Source organism: Ctenopharyngodon idella, chromosome 3 (assembly GCF_019924925.1).
Source record: "Ctenopharyngodon idella isolate HZGC_01 chromosome 3, HZGC01, whole genome shotgun sequence".
In the NCBI taxonomy this organism is placed as follows: domain Eukaryota; kingdom Metazoa; phylum Chordata; class Actinopteri; order Cypriniformes; family Xenocyprididae; genus Ctenopharyngodon; species Ctenopharyngodon idella.
Window position 1 is genome coordinate 21,866,949 of NC_067222.1, and position 20,810 is coordinate 21,887,758.

The window sequence follows — 20,810 nt, forward strand, 5'->3', positions numbered from 1 at the left end:
TATGTGACCCTTGGAGGGAAGCGCTGGCAAGCTTAACGCTGTAGAACAGATGGACAGTTTACAGTTAAAGGGCACCGAAGACCCGCTCTAATGTCCCACCGAGGACAGAGACAGAGTTGGCTATGCATGCATGGAAATGACCGGAGTTACTGTCAGAAATCTGTTGGTTTTAATTTAATCTAATGAATATGCGTCTTGTTTTGTCAAAGGGAAGTGACAGGCTGTGCAAGTTTGGGCTCTTTGAGCTCTCAACTCTCAAATGATCCATTTAAGTAATGCCTGGCAAAAGAGTGTGAACCGTATAGTGGTGTTTGTTTATTTATTTATTTATTTTTGCATGTGTTTGTGCCTGTGTTGAGTGGAATATAAGGAGTACAGGCTGATTGTTTCAATGAAACAATTTGATTCAATTTTCCACTCAATAAAATTAGCCATCAGGGCTCGGGCTCTCCAACCGTCCACAGTCCCTCATTTCCAGATTCTGCTCCTAATTGAACGAGTTTATGTACTTGTCTGCGAGAAATTGGAAAAATTCATCACCTGGAAAATGTGATATTTTTCTCCCTCCCGGCTGTGCACAGCTTGTTTTGTCCTCCCTCTCCCCCCTCTCTTTTACTTCATCAAAATGATGAGCCTCTATGAAATTAATATAGTGACATTTGCATGTGTGTGTGTGTGTGTGTGTGTGTGTGTGTTTGTGTGTGTGTGTTCAGATTTTGGGTGGAATTTATTCTTATTCTTACCTTACAGAATCTGCGGCTTAATTTCATGATGCTGATAGGTAAAGATTTCTAATGACGTTTGTAAGTTAAGACTGATTAATTTAAGTCATTTCGTTAGTCACATTCAATAGATTTTCATAAGTGTTGGTGTAAAGATTTTAAATGATTTAGTTTATATACATGGGTTTACGTGTTAAATGCTAATACATAAAAATGTGACATTCTTTAGGTAGAGAGGTGGGTGAAGGGTATTAGCTTATAAATTAATGCTTTTTCTGACTGCAAGAGACAAAGTTAACACTTTATGTACTTACTTAGTAAATACAGTGGAGTCCAAAAAGTCAATATTCACATTCTAATTTAAACCTGTAAATCAAGTTGAAATAAAATTTATGTAATAAAGATGCAATATTTATAGATCACAAAAATGAATTTTGTAACATGTGAACTACACTTTACAGACGGTTTAGATTTTCTTGCTTCCACTGAAGCTCAAGATGCTGTTTGGATCATCTCAGATCATGCTGGAGAACATAATCATCAGGTTTTACACAAACTTGTGGAGTTTATGCAGCTTGAGTGCTGCAAAAGGTGCTTAAACGAAATACTTAGACATTCTGAATTTTATTTACATTTTTAAATCAAATTAAATTATTTTTTTATTAAGACAAATCATATGTTAAGTGGACATATTAGACAAATATAATAGAAGATTTTAGAGTTGTCAAAAGTACCGACTTCAGTACCACGTCAGTACTGAAATTTTAAAAATGTGATGCTTTGAGCGCTGTTGAGTGGATTCGTAAACACTTCTGATTGGCCATTGTGTTGACGCACTTGTCGGATATGTCTGTGATTGGCTTCAATGATCAACACTTCAAAAACGTTGTAAATAGTCATCAATGCCACTCTCCACTTACACAGATACACCCGCTTTCAAAACGCTTTCAAATTTAAACACTTCCGTGTCTGATGAGCGCGTCAACACAATGGCCAATCAGAGGTATTTACGAATCCACTCAACAGCGCTCAAAGCATCACATTTTTAAAATTTCAGTACTGATTGGTATCGAAGTCAGTACTTTTGACAACTCTAGAAGATATTAGTGTTGGGGAAAGTTAATTTTAAAAGTAATCTTACAATATGGCATTACTCCCCAAAAAACGTAACTAAGTAACGTTACTTTTTCTCACCTAGGCTGGGCTTGCTTATTTGTTTTTTAATAACAGAAAAAAAAAAAATGTCGGTGCTGATAGCCTTGTGGCAGCGCGCCGACATATAGCACTGGGCGACCCGAGTTCGAATCCCGGCTCGCGGACCTTTACCGATCCCGTCCCCCTCTCTCTCCCACTCCGCTTCTTGTCTGCTTACTGTTCCATCATAATAAAGGCAAAAACAGCAAAAATAAATCTTAAAAAAAAAAAAAAAAAAAAAAAGTTCTATTATAAAAGCCCTTTGACATCAAAGTGAAAGGAATAATCTGGCTGAAGAAAATGCAAATTCATGCCTGCATGATAGAGGTCAATAAATGGGAAAACAGTAAACTTGCATTACTTATTTAAAAAAATTTAACTCAGATATTTTGTTGTAAAAGTGATGCGTTACTTTATTTGTTACTTTAAAAAGTAATCTGATTACGTAAGTTAAGTTACTTAGTAATGCATTACCCCCAACACTGGAAGATATTAGCAAAATATAATTATAATAATTATATTATGTTTTAGGAGTATTAAATAGTTTTAGATTAAGTGCAACAGTATTTGCTTGAAATTTCATGTCAGCTGTCCTTATATGTGGATGTAGAAATAGGAGTGGGTTTAATAGTGTGTACGGATGTAATTGTAAGAATATTGAGAATTGTGTGTGCATGAAAGTTGACTTTGTGAGAAAGTGTGTGTGTATGAAAGTTGACTCTGTAGGAGAGAGAGAGAGAGAGAGAGAGATAAAAGAGATGATCGTGAGATAGATGAAAGAGAAAATGCTGTACGATCTGCCATCTGTGTGCAGGGTTCTTCTCCTGTGCCCCATATGGCCAGGAGAGATGAGCTACAACACACACAAACACACACTCGCATGCACAGATGCACATGCTCACACACACATTTATGGCACGTCTTAAAACTTAATTATCCAGCCTTTTTGCTCCAAGTCAGGGAAGCGATGTTTCTTTTTTAGCGAATGGAAAGATTTCATAATAATGATTATGATGAGGTTGATGACATCACTGTAGCCTTTCTGCAGTGTTGAAGCTGTCTCGAGTGAAGTTAAAAGCTATTACCTTTTCCAGTATATTAGATGTTTTCTTCAATCAGAGCAGTATATTAGCTATTTGCCAAAAAAAGGAAACAATTAATTGTTTTTGTAGTGATTCATTTAAATGAATCATCCCAATGAACTGATTCACTAATTTGAATCAGAATTCCCAGTGCTTTGTGTTTGACTCATTGCCTCAGTTGTCTTGCCTGTAAAGATGCATGTGCAAAATAAACATTACCAATGTAGATTTTAATTGTACTACACACCTAATCATTAGAAACACTAGCTCTGGAAAAGCTAGTCTGTAGTTACTGTAGGTTGTATAAAAGCTAGAATGTAGCATCATTACTTTCAGTTATTCTCACTAATGGCAGTTTTGTTATTCTCACACAAGCTTCTTAAATATATTTATTTTAATGTCATTTGTGTAATTGCTGTAATTGATTAACATCCATCCACATGCTTATGTCTTCATACACGCGTTTGGTGTCCTATTTTTCCCTTTTCTCACAGACGAGCACACACACTCTTCTGAATAAGTGTTATATATTATACTTTGTAGTGATGGACAGGCTCCTCGCAGGCTGCCAAAATGAAATGAGCACAATTACCAGGGGCGACAGAGCCTGGCCACATTAGGCTGACCAATCGAGCAGAAAGTCAAATGAGCAACGCACACACATGCACACATAGGCAAAAATTAGTACTGCCCTAACTCCACACAAAAACCTTTACAATGATGAGCCACGATAATACATTGAAATCAGTGTAAACTTCAAATGCCATGAAATTGAATGTCTACTTTCAGAAGCGTCATGCCCTTTAAAACTGAGAGGGGGAAATGTGTCCCTGAAGATGTTTGAGATAAGGTGGTTTTTAAAACAAACAAAGTGTTTAATTGTTTGTATCTTTGATAAGTAAGTTGCATATATATTGTGAGTAAAACTCTCATGACTTTTTTGGCCCTCAAGTTCAATACCTGCAATACTGAATAGATAACAATAAAATCTACATTAATATTAATTATGGTTATTCATATATTGATTATATTTTATATGCATATAATTATATATTTGTTTTAATTTCAGTTTAATTTTCTGTTTTAATTTTCCCTACATACACTTTGTCTCTTATGCTTACCAGAGCTGCATTTATTTGATCAAAAATACTGTAAAAACAATAATACTGTGAAATAAATCTTTTTTTCTATTTGAATAAATTTTAAAATATAATTTATTTCTGTGATGTCAAAGCTGAATTTTCATCATCATTACTCCAGTCTTCAGTGTCACATGATCCATCAGAAATCATACTAATATGATGATTTGCTGCTCAAGAAACATTTCTTGTTATTATCAATGTTGAAAACAGTTGTGCTGCTTAATATTTCAGTGGAAACCATATGATACATTTGTTCTTTTAGGATTCTTTTGTGAATAGAAAGTTCAAAAGAACAGCATTTATTTGAAATGGAAATCTTTTGTAACATTATAAAAGTCTTTACTGTTACTTTTGATCAGCGTATTGCATCCTTGCTGAATAAAAGTAATAAAATCAGTAATAAAAATTACTGATTTTTAAAAGTAATAAAAATCCTGTAATAGGGAAGGACTTTCCTGTATTAAGACATTCACCACTTAATTTTTGAGCTTATCTTCAGAATTTGGTTAATTGTATTGTTCTGTAACTTTATTTCAGATAACGAGAGACAGACCTCGGCTTGATCTCAGGACGTCGTCTCTGCTAAACTTGTGCTGTTCTTCCCCAGCCTGCCTACAGCCGATCAATACCACTGGAGTTGAAGATACAGGTCAGCTGATGCACTTACAGTAAAAGTAGACTGATAAAATATTTGGGTGGAAGGTTTTAACTCGTGTCTCGGGGATCTACTAGTAAAACAGCCCATTCAGCAGATAGACAGACATGATATGCGTAGCTTTATTAGTAAATATGTGTAAATAGAGCATACTAAGAACATTATAGCCACTGAATAAGTTTGTGCTCGCAGGATTTTCTCTACAGGATTTTACTTTCCCGGTTGTGATGACGAATGTTCATTAGATGTGAACGGTCAGATCAGTCATGAACATGTTGAACATTCTTTACAGGACAAGGTTTTAACGTCTATTTCACTGCAAAGCACGTTAAACTTAGCAAAAAAATGCACTATACACCATTTATCAATGCAATTTTTTTAATATAGGCTTTTGTGAAGCAACATAAAAAAATAAGTGAAGTACTCACCCAGGAAAAAGACACTGGTCGAGTTTCAAGTTAAACATGCATTGACAGGCACATAAACAATTTCTATTCAGTAAATATGACTGAATCCATGCGATGACAGTTTAAAGTCTGCAATTTGAGGTTTAGGTTCCTTTTTGTGGACACTAATGTGTTTTAGTAGTGTGACCTTCAATTATGACCTTTAACTAGTAATGTGACCGCTCTGTGTATCTGTATTTCTCTGTTGTATGCATGCATGTAGCCCTTCATGCAGGTTATCTTGTAAAACCTGTGCAGAGATGTTTGTAGTTTTATTCTGGGCATCCAGATCTCCTTAGATGGTTGAACTGAGATAAATGACACTCTTCATCTATTCAAAGCCCATACAGGGGGCACGTAATATTTTCTTTTAATCAGAAAGACTTGTAGATCATAAAAAAAAAACCCTCAGATCCAGCCCTGTTCATCAGATTTATATTGACATTATTTATTGATGTTCATTACTAAATGTACAGGAGGCTGGATTTTGAGCGCTAGATTTTGGATAAAAGCCACAGCGGCGGTTCCGCTTCACTTCGTTTGGATTTGGCTCCAAGTCTCTCCAGACAACGGTTTGGTCTTAACTGCCATTTTCCTTAATAGTGCTGAAGTTATGCAGCTCACGACCGCCCATATCTCATACTTGCATTCGTATCTCCTGTCCTCCTCATCTGTGCGAGCTGGTACAGAGGCGGATAGAAATGCTTAATTATTAATTGGCTTGTTGTGTTTGTGCCGGGAGGCAATAAATAACGTTCTCGTCTAATGAATAATGGGGTTGGTTCGGGGGCCCCGGCTCAACCGCGGATCCCCACGGTGAGCCATTAACGTTTTACAGTGTCTCCAGCGCTTGGAGGAAGCCGGTTTCCTGCCAGCCCATTACCCGAGCACCAGGGAGGCGGGCGACTGGACCCACTTCGGAGCAACATGGCCGACCCCGGCGGCCCGAGAGGACAAGTGTAGCCGCAGGGTCGGCCATGGGCCGCTGGAGGGGAACAGAGCGGGTGACTAGTCAAAAAAGTTTTATGGCAAAGTTTGCGATTAGCAGTAAGGAGAGCTCGCGCAGAGCCTAAGGGGTCGAAGGTCTGTTAGTTTTGAGTTGATCAGCATCAGAAATGGATTATTAATACAGAGATGTTTGTGAAGTTATAGGTCACCTGTTTTTTCGGTGGGCAGTTATGTAAAGAAGAAATTTAGAAGCAGTTTTGCTTTTATAAAAACAGGAACACTTATCAAACACTGTCTTTACTGGTTTTAAAAAGGCAGCAACAATAAATTTTGATAGGTAAAAAGAGTTCAGAATAGTAATGTTGAAGTAGGGCTATCAATCCACTAAAATTGAGTGAACTGCTTAATCAATATTTGCTGAGAAAACTCCCAAACGAAAGTAATTTGAAGGCATTAAATTATTGCACCAGTTGAAAGCAATGCATAGGCGATATATGTTAACATATTGATTGTTTTATATCCATATCATCCGCAGCAATATTTTTTGCAATCAATTGTGTCAGTCTGTCTATAAATGTAGGGGCCATTCGAACAAGATGTGACCTTGTATTCTGTTTGCAAGATTTTTTGTTTGTTTGTTAATTTTATCTATGGCCTTTCCCAAGCTCAGTGACACTTTACAATCAATCAGATTAATATAGACAGATTGTGGTTGGTCTATGTGCACATACAGATGGGCCGCTTCATTTTGTTTTATAGTGTCCCGCTTCATGAGTCCTGTTTTTAGTGTATGGTGTGTCAAGTTAAAATAGTTCAACTTTAACACCAGCATTCTGTTTGGTTTCTTTGTGCTCTGTCTTGTTTTTGAATGTTCTGTTCATTCTGTACTGTCTGTTATCAGTGTGTGGTTTATGGTCCAGATATACTTAAAGCGAAATCGAAGAATGAACGGGTGTAATGTCATTTTGAAATGACAAAATAAGGCCAAAATGAAGTTCATTTGGGAGTTTGCAATGAATTTTCCAGAAAGTTCACTCTGGCTGGTAAACGCCTTGAACTACCATTGGTTCGTGGAGATTATGTAATAAGTAAATGTGGCTCTGTGGCTCTGCCTTCTTTGACATGGAAATCATCTCTGGTTGATATCTTCTGTTCAGTCTGTCAAGGTCAGACGTTCGAGAAACATGAACTCAAAGGAGAGCTGCTTGTAAGTATAACTGAGAGGGCCATTGATGCTGTTTTTCATGTTTAATAATGTAAAGCTGCTTGCTTTAAATGTGCAGTATGTAATATTGTCAGTTAGTGGTTGAAATTGGTACTACAGTACAAATTCAAAATATTGGAGAGAGTTGTTTCCCCTGCCCCCTCCTCCTTAGACTCCATGCTCACGTAGGTTGCCAGATTGATGACACGCAACAGGAACGAGCACAATTGACAATGGAAAGCGACAAACCTTAAAGGGTTAGTTCACCCAAAAATGACATTTCTGTCATTAATTACTCACCTTTATGTTGTTCCAAACCTGCAAGACCTTCGTTCATCTTTGGAACACAAATTAAGATATTTTTGATGAAATCCGAGAGGTTTTTTTATCTCCCATCGAAAGCAACAAAATTACCACATTCAAGGTCCAGAAAAGTAGTAAAGACATTTATTAAAATAGTCAACGTGACTACAGAGGTTCAACCTCAATGTTATGACGCAATGATAATACTTTTGTGCGCAAAAACAAACTTTTTGCGCACAAGAACACCGCAAGTCACCGCAAGAACACTGCGGTGAATGCAGTGCAGAGCTTCCGTGTTCTACGTCTGAACTCCGACTTAGTATTGGCCGTCGCTTCATAACATTAAGGTTGAATCATTGTAGTCACGTTGACTATTTTAATGATGTCTTTACTGCTTCTCTGGACCTTGAATGTGATAATTTTGTTGCTTTCTATGGGAGATAAAAAACCTCTCGGATTTCATCAAAAATATCTTAATTTGCTTAATTTGATGAATGAAAGTCTTGGGGGTTTGGAACGACATGAGAGTTAATAATTAATGACAGAAATTTAATTTGGGTGAAGTAACCATTTAAACTGTAAGTTGATGAGTTGGTTTATCCTCTTTTTAATATGCCTCTGGTCATAGAGCTTTTCAGATGGATGCTGAGGCTTTTTAGGTTGGGTGAAATCTGTCACCCAGTTCATTTGCTGGCTTCCATGGCTGCAATATGCTGTGTTTTCTGCCGACTGGAAACCCAGGTGTCAGAATACTATTGGATAAATTGGCAGTGGGCGGGATCACACAGACCAAAACAAAAAGAGACATTCCAACACAGAACGCACATTTCAAAGTAGAACTGGTTGTAGCATTTTGTGAAATATTCCTAAATATTTGCAAACATATATATATATAAATTTTTTGGTTTTTTTTGCATAAGTACAGACAAATTACATACAGCAGCACCTTTAAAGCAATCTGTTGTATAAAGTGCTATAAAAATAAACGTGACTTGACTGGAGTGTCGAATAGCAGAGCTCATGCAAACATATCCACATCGCTATGGGATGCTTTCTTAACTGCTGTTTTATCACCACTGCCATTTTTGTTGCACGCTTATTTTGTTGTTGAGAGGAAAGCGCAGCACATATTCACGTGTTCATACATATTCATTTAAACACCGCTCCCAACCGTGTAGGCCACGTTTGTATGTTTGCCAATGTATATTGTATATTGCTGTAAAGTTATTCAAACTTTTTTTAATCTTATAATAGAACGAAAAAGAACTTCGCTGTGAGACATGCGGCCTGTAAAAGAAGCTCGGGCTGTGCCAACTTTGAACTTGAAAAAGCATAAAGGTGGTACTTTAAGCTTCATTAAGGTATCCCTTATTACCATATTTATTTAGAGATCAAGGGCATGATTACTTGTTCATTTTTTTCATATCCTTTTTTTTTTTTTTATAATTAATTGTACTAAATTAATTTATTTCACAACGCTATTTTTTTAAACCATTATTGACAATTTTTATATAACAGTGCTTTATAAAATAATAATAATATTAATAATTTATAAAATATTAAAATAATAAGAAAAGAAAAACATAATAAAAAAACAATTAAAAATGAAAAAAGAACTTTACTGTCTTACAATGGAAAGGGTTTCTGCAAAGTGCATTGTTATTTTTGTGTAGTTCTGACACATCTGCTATCCTAAACACTGATACATGCTTGTTTAGATCTTACATTCTCACATCATCTCTCTTGCTCTTTCTGTCTCTGTCTCTCTCGCTCTCACACACATGCACACACAGCTTGTCTCCATGTCAGTTGATCTGTTCTGAGAGGTCATTTTTCAGTAGGAGAGGCAGACAGGTCTGTGCAGGGATCAGATTGATTTGTCCCCAAACTTCACAGCACTGCAGCAGGAAACCTCACAAATCAACACTGTCATACCTCCCGCTGTATAGCCCCACATTCAGTCTATGTTTTGTATTTGTATGTAAGTGAAGAGAAGGTAGAGGAGAGAAAGGTCAAGAAATAGAAAACATATTTTGTGTGTTTGTATACACACACTCACACATGTTTGCTTTAATATCAGCAGTTCTCGAGCTGCATGAACTCCACAAGTTTGTATAAAACCTGATGATCATGTTCTCCAGCATGATCTGAAAGTAATCCAGCAGCATCTTGTGCTTCAGTGGAAGCAAAAACATCTGACCTCAAACTTCCTCAAACTTTATTTCCAGGTTTAATTTAGATTTTGAATCCTGGATACTCAGAGCAGAATTTTTAATATCAGTGAATATATAAAGGTTTAGGTGGCATTTTATGTGCATCAGACATTCTTTATGAACATACTGGTGTGTGTGCTTATTTGTGTACGTTTGTTCATATGTATGAGTACCTCAATAAATTCAGGTTGTCTCTCCCTCCCTGTTCTGTGTGTATATTTCATGCATGTGACTGTGTGGAGCGAGCTGGTTCCTCTCAGAGGTGTGAAGGAAATGTTGAGGCACAACGCAGGCTAGGAACCATGTGCCTTCATCAGTATGCATGCTGCGAACCAATAGGCCCGCAGGGGGAAGAGTTAGTGTGCGACACGCATGGCTTCCCTGCTTTAATTTCCCTCCATTTGAGAACATTAGCTCTGACAAAGGCAGAGAGGTACAGAGGGACCACTGAACAAACAGAGCAGAGGGAGAGAGAGGCTGTGTGCTTGACAGAAAGACGGGCAGAATAGATGGATAAAAGAGGAAAATATGAGATATCTGAAAATACATTTTCCCAACAACGTCTTGTGAATGTAACTCTGATACAGTACTTTTTTCCTACCACACAGCACATAACTCATTTAATAAAATCAGCATATATGTTTTAGCAGGTATACATTTTATGTTTTACTGTGTATAGGATACTGTGGTAAATTCTGCACAATATTAAAATGACAGAATACTGCTGCATCTTTTAATTTTGCTCTCTTAAAGGGATAGTTCACCCAAAAATGAAAATTATCTTATGATTTACTCACCCTCAAGCCATCCTAGGTGTATATGACTATCTTCTTTCAGACAAACACAATCAGAGATATATTTAAAAATATCCTTAGATATTTTTAAATATCACATATAAATATGACTCCAGTGGGTTACGTACGGTCGTCCGCCGGAATCTAGTTATTTGAATTTATAAAGTTTTAAATATGGATATTTTTCTTACAAAAATGCATCGCTTCGCTTCAGAAGTTGTATGGTAGGTGTTGTATGGATTTCTTTTTTTTTTTTATGGATAGATGCATTATTTTTGATTTCAAAATGCGGCCCCCCCATTCACGACCATTATAAACCTTGGAGGACTAAGGATATTTTTAAATATATCTCTGATTGTGTTCATCTGAAAGAAGAAAGTCATATACACCTAGGATGGCTTGAGGGTCAGTAAATCATGGGATAATTTTCATTTTTGGGTGAACTATCCCTTTAAAAGGAATCACTTCATGCTTTTTAATGGATCTTTGTCATAATTTAGGCCTATCCCTTTAAGTTACTGCTAGATGATTATCTAATTCTTAAAATAGTACAAACCAATTAAACATCTAATATTTTTATCAGTTATCTGCGTTAATCTTTAAAAAATATCCAATATTGGCCAATACTGAAAACAGTGCAGAAATATAAATATATAAATTAATAAATACATTTCTAATATTAAAAATACTGCGAAAAATTAAATATCCATTTTTAATCATTTATCAGCTAATACCTGTGTGTTTTTTTTTTTTTTTTTTTTTTAAATATTTTAAATATTTTATTTAATATTAAATAAATACCCTATATCGGCCAATACTAAAAAAAAATACAAAAATATAAATAAAAAATATACAAAAATAAACACACATAATAAACAAAAATATACAAAAATAAATAAATAAAATTAGAGAAACCTTAAAAATAATCACCAATAATATAGAACAACCTATATGGTTTTCATACTGTATATTGTGCATCCCTAAATATGTGTTTTACCTGGCTATCAAACCCATGACCTAGGCATTATTAGTGCCATGCTCTATCAGTTTACCTTCAAGAACATTAAAATCTGCTGTTTTGTAGCTATTTTTTTAAGAATACAAATGGAAAACATGTCAGTTTGGCATCGTGAATTGTGATTCCTGATCAATCAGCTTTAGGGAAGAATGTCAAAAATTCTCAAAAGAGGAAGATGAAGGTTCTTTGGCAGTCCCTTAAATATCTGATTTATTCGCCATCTCTGATTGTGTTGGAAGAAATAAGGCCCTTAACGGAGATCAGACGCTGTCAGTGATGATGTGTCTGATGCGTCGCCAGTTTTTGAGGATCAGTTGTATGTGTTTGTGTATGTGTGTTACTGAGAGAGGAATCACTTAAGTGAAAGACTGAAAGAGAGATGTGACCATCTCCGCCGCGACTGCCTCTGTGCAGATGGCGGAAAGGAGTCTGGTGTTGAACAATGAGTCACTCAAGCAAACCAGTGACAATGCATACATATGAGGTCTCTATGGCGCTGTAGTTGTGGTAGGTTTGTGTAATGGGTAAGTGCAAATGTTATTTGATATGCTGTTTTTGTGTGAGATCCTTGTATGTTTTTTACCGCCGCTTAAAGGGTTTCATTTTTGGGTGATCTAACCCTTTAAATCTCTGCGACCTTTAGATACATCAATTTGCCCCCTAGTGGCAATTATGAAATTTTATGAAATTTGCTAGTGAAAAGCAAAGTTTTTGTGCCTTCAATAGCAGAGGATGATACCATGAGCTTAAGCACTGTTGTGGAATGAATGAACAATGATTGAATAGCTACAGTGTTAAACATAATTTTATTATAATTTTTGACTCATTTTACCTCCTCCTGACTTTATAACACCCCCATATATCAAACACATAAAAACATTAAAATAGCTTAATTATTACAAACTTTTGATTGGTTGTGTGTGTGTATAATACGCTGATTTTCTGCTTATTATTATTCCTTATTATTATTATTATTATTATTAATGTTGAAAACAGTTGTGCTGCTTAATATCTTTAAGGAAACCATGACACAAAAACTGTTTTCAACATCCATAATAATAAGAACTACTATTAATATTTGAGCACCAATAATAATTTAGCAGCAAATCGGTGTATTAAAATGATTTTTGAAGGATCATGTGACACTGAAGACTGGCGTAATGATGCTGAAAATTCAGCTTTGCCATCACAGGAATAAATTACAGGTTAATATATATTCAAATAGAAAACCGTTATTGTTATTGTATTAAACTGTAATATTTCACAATATTACTGTTTTTACTGTATTTTTGATCAAATAAATGCAGCCTTGGTGAGCATAAAAGACAAAAACATTTAAAGTCCCCCTGTAGTCAATTTTAACCCTTAACTCATCTTTGATCACCAAAATGACATATTTAAATGTTTTTTTACTTGGAAAAAAATTCTTCATGCCTTAAAATAGCTTGATTGTAACTCTAGACCCTTGACTCATTTAGTATACGCGGTTCTATGAATATGCAAATTAGCCCCGCCTCCACTAACTCGCACCAGCTCAGAGATCCACTCATTGACGGTCACACATTGATGTGATTGGTTACAAGGTAGTTTGTGACATCAGGAACACCAGCGATTTCAAACCGCGTTTTTGAGACTGTCTCTGGTTCACTGGAAATTTAAGGAGAAAATACTCAGCAATGGTGTTGACTTATGAATTTGCACATAGTTTGTCTTAAAGCACATTAAAAACACCACATAGACATTTAACAACATTAAAAACTTGATTTTCACCACAGGGGGACTTTAAAAATCATAATTATTCCAAACTTTTGACTGGTAGTGTATATATATAAATTTATATTTTTATACATAATTTTAACTACATATAATATAATGTAATGTAATATGATATAATATAAACTAAACACATAGTTTAGATTGGATTACATAGCTTCAGGTCTCATACTGTGTAGTTGCATTACCTCAAAGCTATGCAACAGGTGCATCACTACCATGTGAGTGAGTTTCTCAGAGGACTAAAGTTGCCTGCAGCAAAATTACAGTTTAACTTCTGCAGGTGGTGTGTGAAGCCTCAGTTGTTTGAGAAGTAGATCTGGTCAAGGTGAAAATGACTGACCTCAAAGTTGATTCTGACCAAACAGGAAGGTTTGAAGACGGTAATTTTACCCAACAGAATGACCCCACTACATGACAACTCTGATCTTACACTTTTCCTTTCATCTGTACCTCCATCTGCAACTCCTCCTGCTACTATGGTGATCTGGCATTCACTTTGAATGTCCAGAACTGACTTCAAAACAGCAAGTAAATGTTGGATGGACAAAGAATGTGCAAAACAACTCTGTTGATATGACCAACAACACCAGTCACCAGCATTCCTTGTGTTTTCCAGAATATAAGCATATACATAAATTCATAAGCATGTATTCCACCAAATAAGCATAATACAGTCTAGATGGTCTTTTCAAGAGAGGAGAAAACTGGATAAGTAGTAAAAAAAAAAATGTTTTAGATTGCATTTGAATTTGAATGCAAGGATGTAGAATTTAAATGAATTGATTCAGAGAAACCTTTTTTTTAGCTAGAACATGGATAGATGATGATGGATGGATGGATAGGTAGATGGATAGATAGATAGATGGACACAAAGACAGAAAAACAAAGATAGATAGATGGATAGATGGATGGACAGAAAGATGGATGGATGGATGGATGGATGGATGGATAGATAGACATACAGACAGACAGAAAGACAGATAGATTAGAACACTTAATTTTCCAGAATTTCTTTGAATTGCAGTTCAGTAATTTTCTGTTCCTTTCTTCCAATTCAACTTCCTGTGAGGTGTGGCCAGTTCAATTCATATTCACAACTTCCTCACCATCAGTTAAAAGAGAGTAAATGAGGTAAAAAGAGATTCTGAATTATCAAAAACAGCCAGGATGCGAACAAGGAAGCCTTGATGAAGAGAGACAAGATACATGACAGAATCTGAACTCTACACAAATGATTGTTTACCAACATTAGAGCAAAAAGAAAGAGCCTGAGTCCACGTTTTCAGACATCTTTCCTCACGACGCCTGTTTGTGTGCCTGCACATGCCAGGACTCCTAAAACAAAGTGGCGGGAATGGAACAAAGACCCTCACTTGACAGATCTGTCAGATCTCATTAGCATCCCCTGTTTCCCCCACGTTCATCTATCATCAACCCTCCTTTCCGTCTAGGAATTTGAGGTTTGGCCTTAGGTGATGGCGGGACGGGTCTCGTCCTAGGCAGAGACAGAAAGTCTATCCGTTAGCACCTCGTCCACCCGTGGCCTCAGTCGCACCTTGTTCTACCGCCCCCCTACAAATCACACAGTAAACCGCCAATCATTCATCTCCATGGTAAAGGGGTCATTATTGTCCCGATGACACCAGACAATCCCCCGTGAACCGCGCCTCTACCTCCCCTCGATTTTAGAGGCATCCATCCAGCAGAATGAATGGAAAGGGCAAGATAACACAAGAGAGATGGACACAGGACCAAGATGGCAGGATAAGAGCAGAGATACAGGTGCTGTTGACTCTTAGTCTTTCGGCACTGTTTGTCAGGTGCTGGTTAGAATGGATACACCTACCAGACAGGCTCTGTTTTAGATTTATGGAACAGTCACTGGACGTGAGGAGGGATGAATTCTTTACACTATGTAACACCTGTTAAATCTGTTTTATCGAACCATTTATGTTGCTGAAAATGGATAACCAGAGCCATTGTGATAAACACTGATAACTCAGAATAAAGAGGTAAATCAGAGATAAACAAAATAAACTGCTCAAGTTGTTCTATCAGATTTGGATAAGAAAATAACTTTGAAGGGAGGGGCTTAAGGAGAATTTCTGGCCCTTGATTGGACCCTTACCCTTACCTGACGTAAATAATCCACCTCTTGTTAAAGAGTTAGTTCACCCAAAAATAAAAATTGTCATTAATTACACACCCATAAGACCTTCATTCATCTTTGGATCTTTTTGATGAAATCCAATGGCTCAGTGAGGCCTCCATTGACAGCAAGATAATTTTCATTTTCAGATGCCCAGAAAGCTACTAAAGACATATTTAAAACAGTTCATGTGACTACAGTGGTTCAACCTAAATGTTATGAAGCAACGAGAATCCTTTTTGTGTGCCAAAAAAAACAAAATAACGACTTTATTCAACAATATCTAGTGATGGGCGATTTCAAAACACTGCTTCATGCTGCTTTGAAGCTTTACTAATCTTTTGTTTCGAATCAGTGGTTCAGAGCGCGTATCAAACTGCCAAAGTCACGTGATTTCAGTAAACAAGGCTTTATGTCATAAGTGTTTCGAAATTCCAATGGTTCACCACTGGGGGGCGTGACTTTGGCAGTTTGATACGCGCTCCGAACCACTGACTCGAAACAAAAGATTAGTAAAGCTTCGAAGCTTCATGAAGCAGTGTTTTGAAATCGCCCATCACTAGATATTGCTGAATAAAGTCGTTATTTCACCCAAAATTCTGTCATTATTTTCTCTCTCTCTCTCTCTTTCTCTCTCTCTCTGTCTCTCTCTCTTTTAAATCTGTGTGAGTTTCTTTCATTTTGAAAAGATACAGGATTTTCACCATATGATTTTGGAAAAAAAATTATTCTTGAGTAAGTGTGTTTTTTATGTTGTTGTTTTTTTTTGGAGGAGTGGGGATTTCAGTGCATCTGCATAAAAAAAATAAATAAAACATTTTACTTACCTATTACCTTTGAGGACTTTTTGAGTGCAAAATCCTTGTATGGATGAACGATTTGGGGAAAAAATGTAGGTGTTCACACTTGGTTTTGTAGCTCATATATTTAATTAAATAATAGTAAATAACACAATATCGATTTTGTTTGATATATTATGCAGCCTAGTTTAGAACAACATTGATTCAGATAAACCCTATTGACTTTCATTGTATGGACCAAAAATTTTTTAGGTGAACTACTATATCCCAGGTCCAACCAACCCATACGTTTATACACCTAATGAATATATTTGATGACAGTGTGAAAGAGAACGTGTGTTTCTGTGTATTTATGCCTGCATTGTGTATATATATGTGTGATAGATACAGAACAGAAAAAAGTGTGTAATGGAGCGATAGAAAGGGAAAAAAGAATGTGTGACTGAATGAGGAATTGTAGAGACTGATAAATGAGTGAAGGGAGTCGGATCAAGGACATGCTCTGGTTTACCTGAACTCTGTGCAGGGTCACATAGAGGCCGCAGTCAAATGAGTGATGAAGCACATTACATATGATCTGAAGAAAGGAAGTGAGGGAAGACTAAAGAGAGACAGGGAGGGTAAAAATCAGAATACTAATTCTGCAGGATGTCAGTAGAAGCGAAAGAGAACAAGAGAAATACACTCTCAACATCAGTTCATTTAATAAAGCGGGTGATTTTACTATCTATCTTGTGGCTTTTTTTTAGATTTTAGAGCTGTTTTGCAAAATCCTGTTTGGTTGTGTGAAGGAAGTTTTAACTGAATTTGATAATGTTACCGCAGGTTTATAAACACAGATTTCCTCTTTCATTTTCTCCCCCTTTCCTTGAGTAGCAGATCCGAACAAATCGCCATTCCCTTTGAACTGCTGCTGTGTTGTTCGTTAGCAAAGTATATGGGCTTTACTGACTGTGAGCAATATCGTCCTCACTGTGAGCCCCTGTGGATAGAGCCATCACGGGCCTGTCTCATAGACAAACACACACAGATCATAACAAACAGCGTGCACCACGGAAACTACATAGAAATACGTAACATTAAAATATACCCATAGTAGCACAAACTTTGTGTCAGGAAAAACAGGAGAATCAAACTGATCTTAGAACATGAAGACAGATGAACGCAATAACAAAGGCTTTAAAAATTTGTGTACTCTGTCACAGCGGTGCGTTGTGGGTAAATATGTGCCATAACTCACGCAGCGTCACCGTGGTGGCGTTTAAGCGTTCATGTGTATAATTATTTTGGAGTATGTCTCCATTTTCTTTCTTTCGCTTCAAATCAATTTTTATGGCAGCTGATTTTATGGCAGTCATCAGAGCGGTGGAGAGACTCAGCCTGCGTCTGCTCCGGGCGTAAAACAGCAGAGAGGAACGATATAAATATTACCGCTTCCACTGCGCCTCAGGCGGCTACGTGAATGAGAAAATGTACGTATTTGTACGTGTGCTTGTTTGTGTTTGTGTGCGAGAGGAGAGCTGAGGTTCCTATCGGTGACCTTTGACCCAAAGCGTCATCCCTCCCGAGGGTGGCTCTTTTATTGTAGTGGTAAAAGGGGTTATTGTTTGATGTCAAGACACGAAGGCGTGCTACTTTCGCTCACACAATGCCTTGAGATAAACGAGATGACGTCTGTCTTGTCCGTCTTAAGTACTGATTCAGCTTCGAAGGGATCATTTCTCAAACCCAGATTCAATTTAGCACTGGACTGACAATGATATCTGACAGAAAATCATCTTTCATTCAGAAAATAAAGCTTAGAGTTTAGAAAACGCCTCACCGTAAACTATAACAACATCATAGAATTTATGATGATGTAATTGCTGCTGACAAGCATCACTACTATTGCAGGATTTGAAACTCCTAATCCTAAATATGAAACTGTCAAAAAACTGTTTTTTCCCCCTTTCTTTTCTTTTTTGTTAGCATACATCTAATAATATACAGTAAGGTTTAGGCTTGAAATAACTATGGTGAAAAAACAACTAAATATTATATTATATTATATTATATCTTTTATATATATTTTTATAATATCTTGTTTATCTTGTTTATCTTGTTTTAAGTGCTTTAAACAAACCTCTAACTGCCCAAAAATAAATAAATAAATACATTTCTTGTTTTTTTTATAAGCATAAAACTAATAATACCCAGCAATGTTTATGCTTGAAATAAGGGGGAAAACTAATGGTATTATATTATATTATATTATATTATATTACATTATATTATATTATATTATATTATATTATAATTCAAAATAATATAATGCTCAATTACATTGACTTAATTCAAGAGACACGCTTGCAAATTAAGTCTTTATTTTAGTAAATGTATTTTAATAATTATATATATTTTATAGTAAATAAGACAAATATTAAACTAATATTCAATATGCCAAAAAATAGTTTAAGCATTAATTTAATATTCAGTGAGGTTTATGCTAAACAAGAAAAAAAAAAAAAAAAAACTAATGGTAACAAATTATATTAAATTATAAAATAATATAATCCTAATTTCAAGATATGCTTGCAAAATAAGTCTTAGTAACTTAGTAAGCTTAGTAACTGTTTTTTGATAATTTATATATTTTGTAGTTTTTGTAAATGTTAAAAAAATACATTAATGCCAAAAAAGTAATAATTTTCTTATTTAGTGTTTTTTTTTTTTCTTGTTGTAAGCATAAATCTAATAATATCCAGCTATAGCTTTATGCTTGAAATAAGGAAAAAACAACTGATAACAAATTGCTATGTTACATTACGTTATGTTATTCAAAATAATATAATCCTGAATTCATATGTATGCATATGTATATAAAACACCCATATATATATATATATATATATATATATATACACCCACAGAACACCCACAACACTCTAGACCTTTAAGTGGGCAACTTACATTTTCTTAAATATGTACATGTCTGGTTAAATGATTATTTTTATAAAGGAAACAAAGCCCCTTTTTTCCTGATGCTGTTCTCATTTCCTGCTCTTTATCATGAAAGCCCATCTTACTAAGACCCTGAGTGTCAGGCTAACCTATGGCAGGATCAGTATTGTCCAAACACACCGCGGCACTCTTGAAAGAGGCCTGGGCGTAGGGCAAGGCCTGCATCTGCTCAAAGCCTGCTTAGCCCGTTTGAAGCAGAGAGGCCTGGAATTAATGGCGGCAAATATTAACACCTGCACTTGTGTAAATATTAGCATCTCACTCTTTCTCTCTGTAAATTCTGCATGTGATCTTTGTCACCTCTGAAAGTGGATGAAGACATAATCTCATATGGTTTGTCGAGATGAAAGCGGCAAACGGGAACTGAGGGAACTCGATGTTTTCTGTTCCAATAGGATAATCCGGGCTTCTCGCAGGGACGTTAAAACTGAGCTTCTTTGGCGCGGTACATCATCATCCTCCCAACGCAACAAACCTGTCTTAAATGTCAATTTTATTCTTTGTTTCTAGTTGCTTCGTTTGCCAGAGATGATCTGATGGCCTTTATTTCCACTGGGTGAAATAGATCTCTGGTGGATTGGTAAGGAGGAGATTCTATCTAATTGTTTCTATCCGTCTTTTTTGTTGGCGGGTTTCAGGCTCTGGCTGCGTCCCAGATGTCATTTAGTATCTGCTCACTTTGAGAGTGTTCACTCAAAAGCTGAAAGTGGAATATCATTCATTCTGCCCTGTACATTCTTGTGTGTTATAGGATGTGTAACTTTTTATTCTAATGAATTTGTAGTTATGAGGGCTGCTTTAAAAGCATCAAATTGTTGACCCAATACTTTGTCGGAAAGCACGGCACCTTTTATGATCTCTGGCTCAGGAGGATGTTGTTAATCTCTCTTGTCTTTTTTTTTTATCTTACTGGGTTTTGTGCATTCATATGGAGTCAGTAGTAATACTCAGCCTGATATAGCACTACGCCCCCTGCTGTTTTCATCCAGAACTGCAGGCTGATCTGCAGACTCATCCACCTTTAGGAACCTTTGTCAACATTATATTATATATTATATTATATTATATTATATTATATTATATTATATTATTATTGACTTGCGTGAATTTGTTTTTCATGATCTTAGCCTTTGAGCTGAAGGCTTATCTTCCACCTCTGAAACTATTGTAAAACTGATGCTGTAATTTCTTCAAGCAAAACCATTTAATCTGCTCTCCACCTTTGACAATATCCATAGATTGTAATTATCCATTATTAGGGAAAAGATGAGTAAGGTTTTGGGATGAAAATCTGCCTGAATTAATGGTTCTATTAATCACTGTTATGTCTCTAGCTTCGCGAGTCCCTGTTATTTATGTGTTTC

At 36.0% G+C, this 20,810-nt stretch overlaps 1 long non-coding RNA gene across 1 annotated transcript in view; it reads left to right on the forward strand.

The window, feature by feature from the left end:
- The window catches only part of LOC127509323 (uncharacterized), a 126,936-nt gene that overhangs the window by 25,613 nt on the left and 80,513 nt on the right, over positions 1–20,810 (forward strand). Inside the window, exon 2 of the long non-coding RNA XR_007929199.1 lies at positions 4,678–4,789. This is a non-coding gene — a long non-coding RNA (uncharacterized LOC127509323). The remainder of the gene's footprint in view (positions 1–4,677; positions 4,790–20,810) is intronic.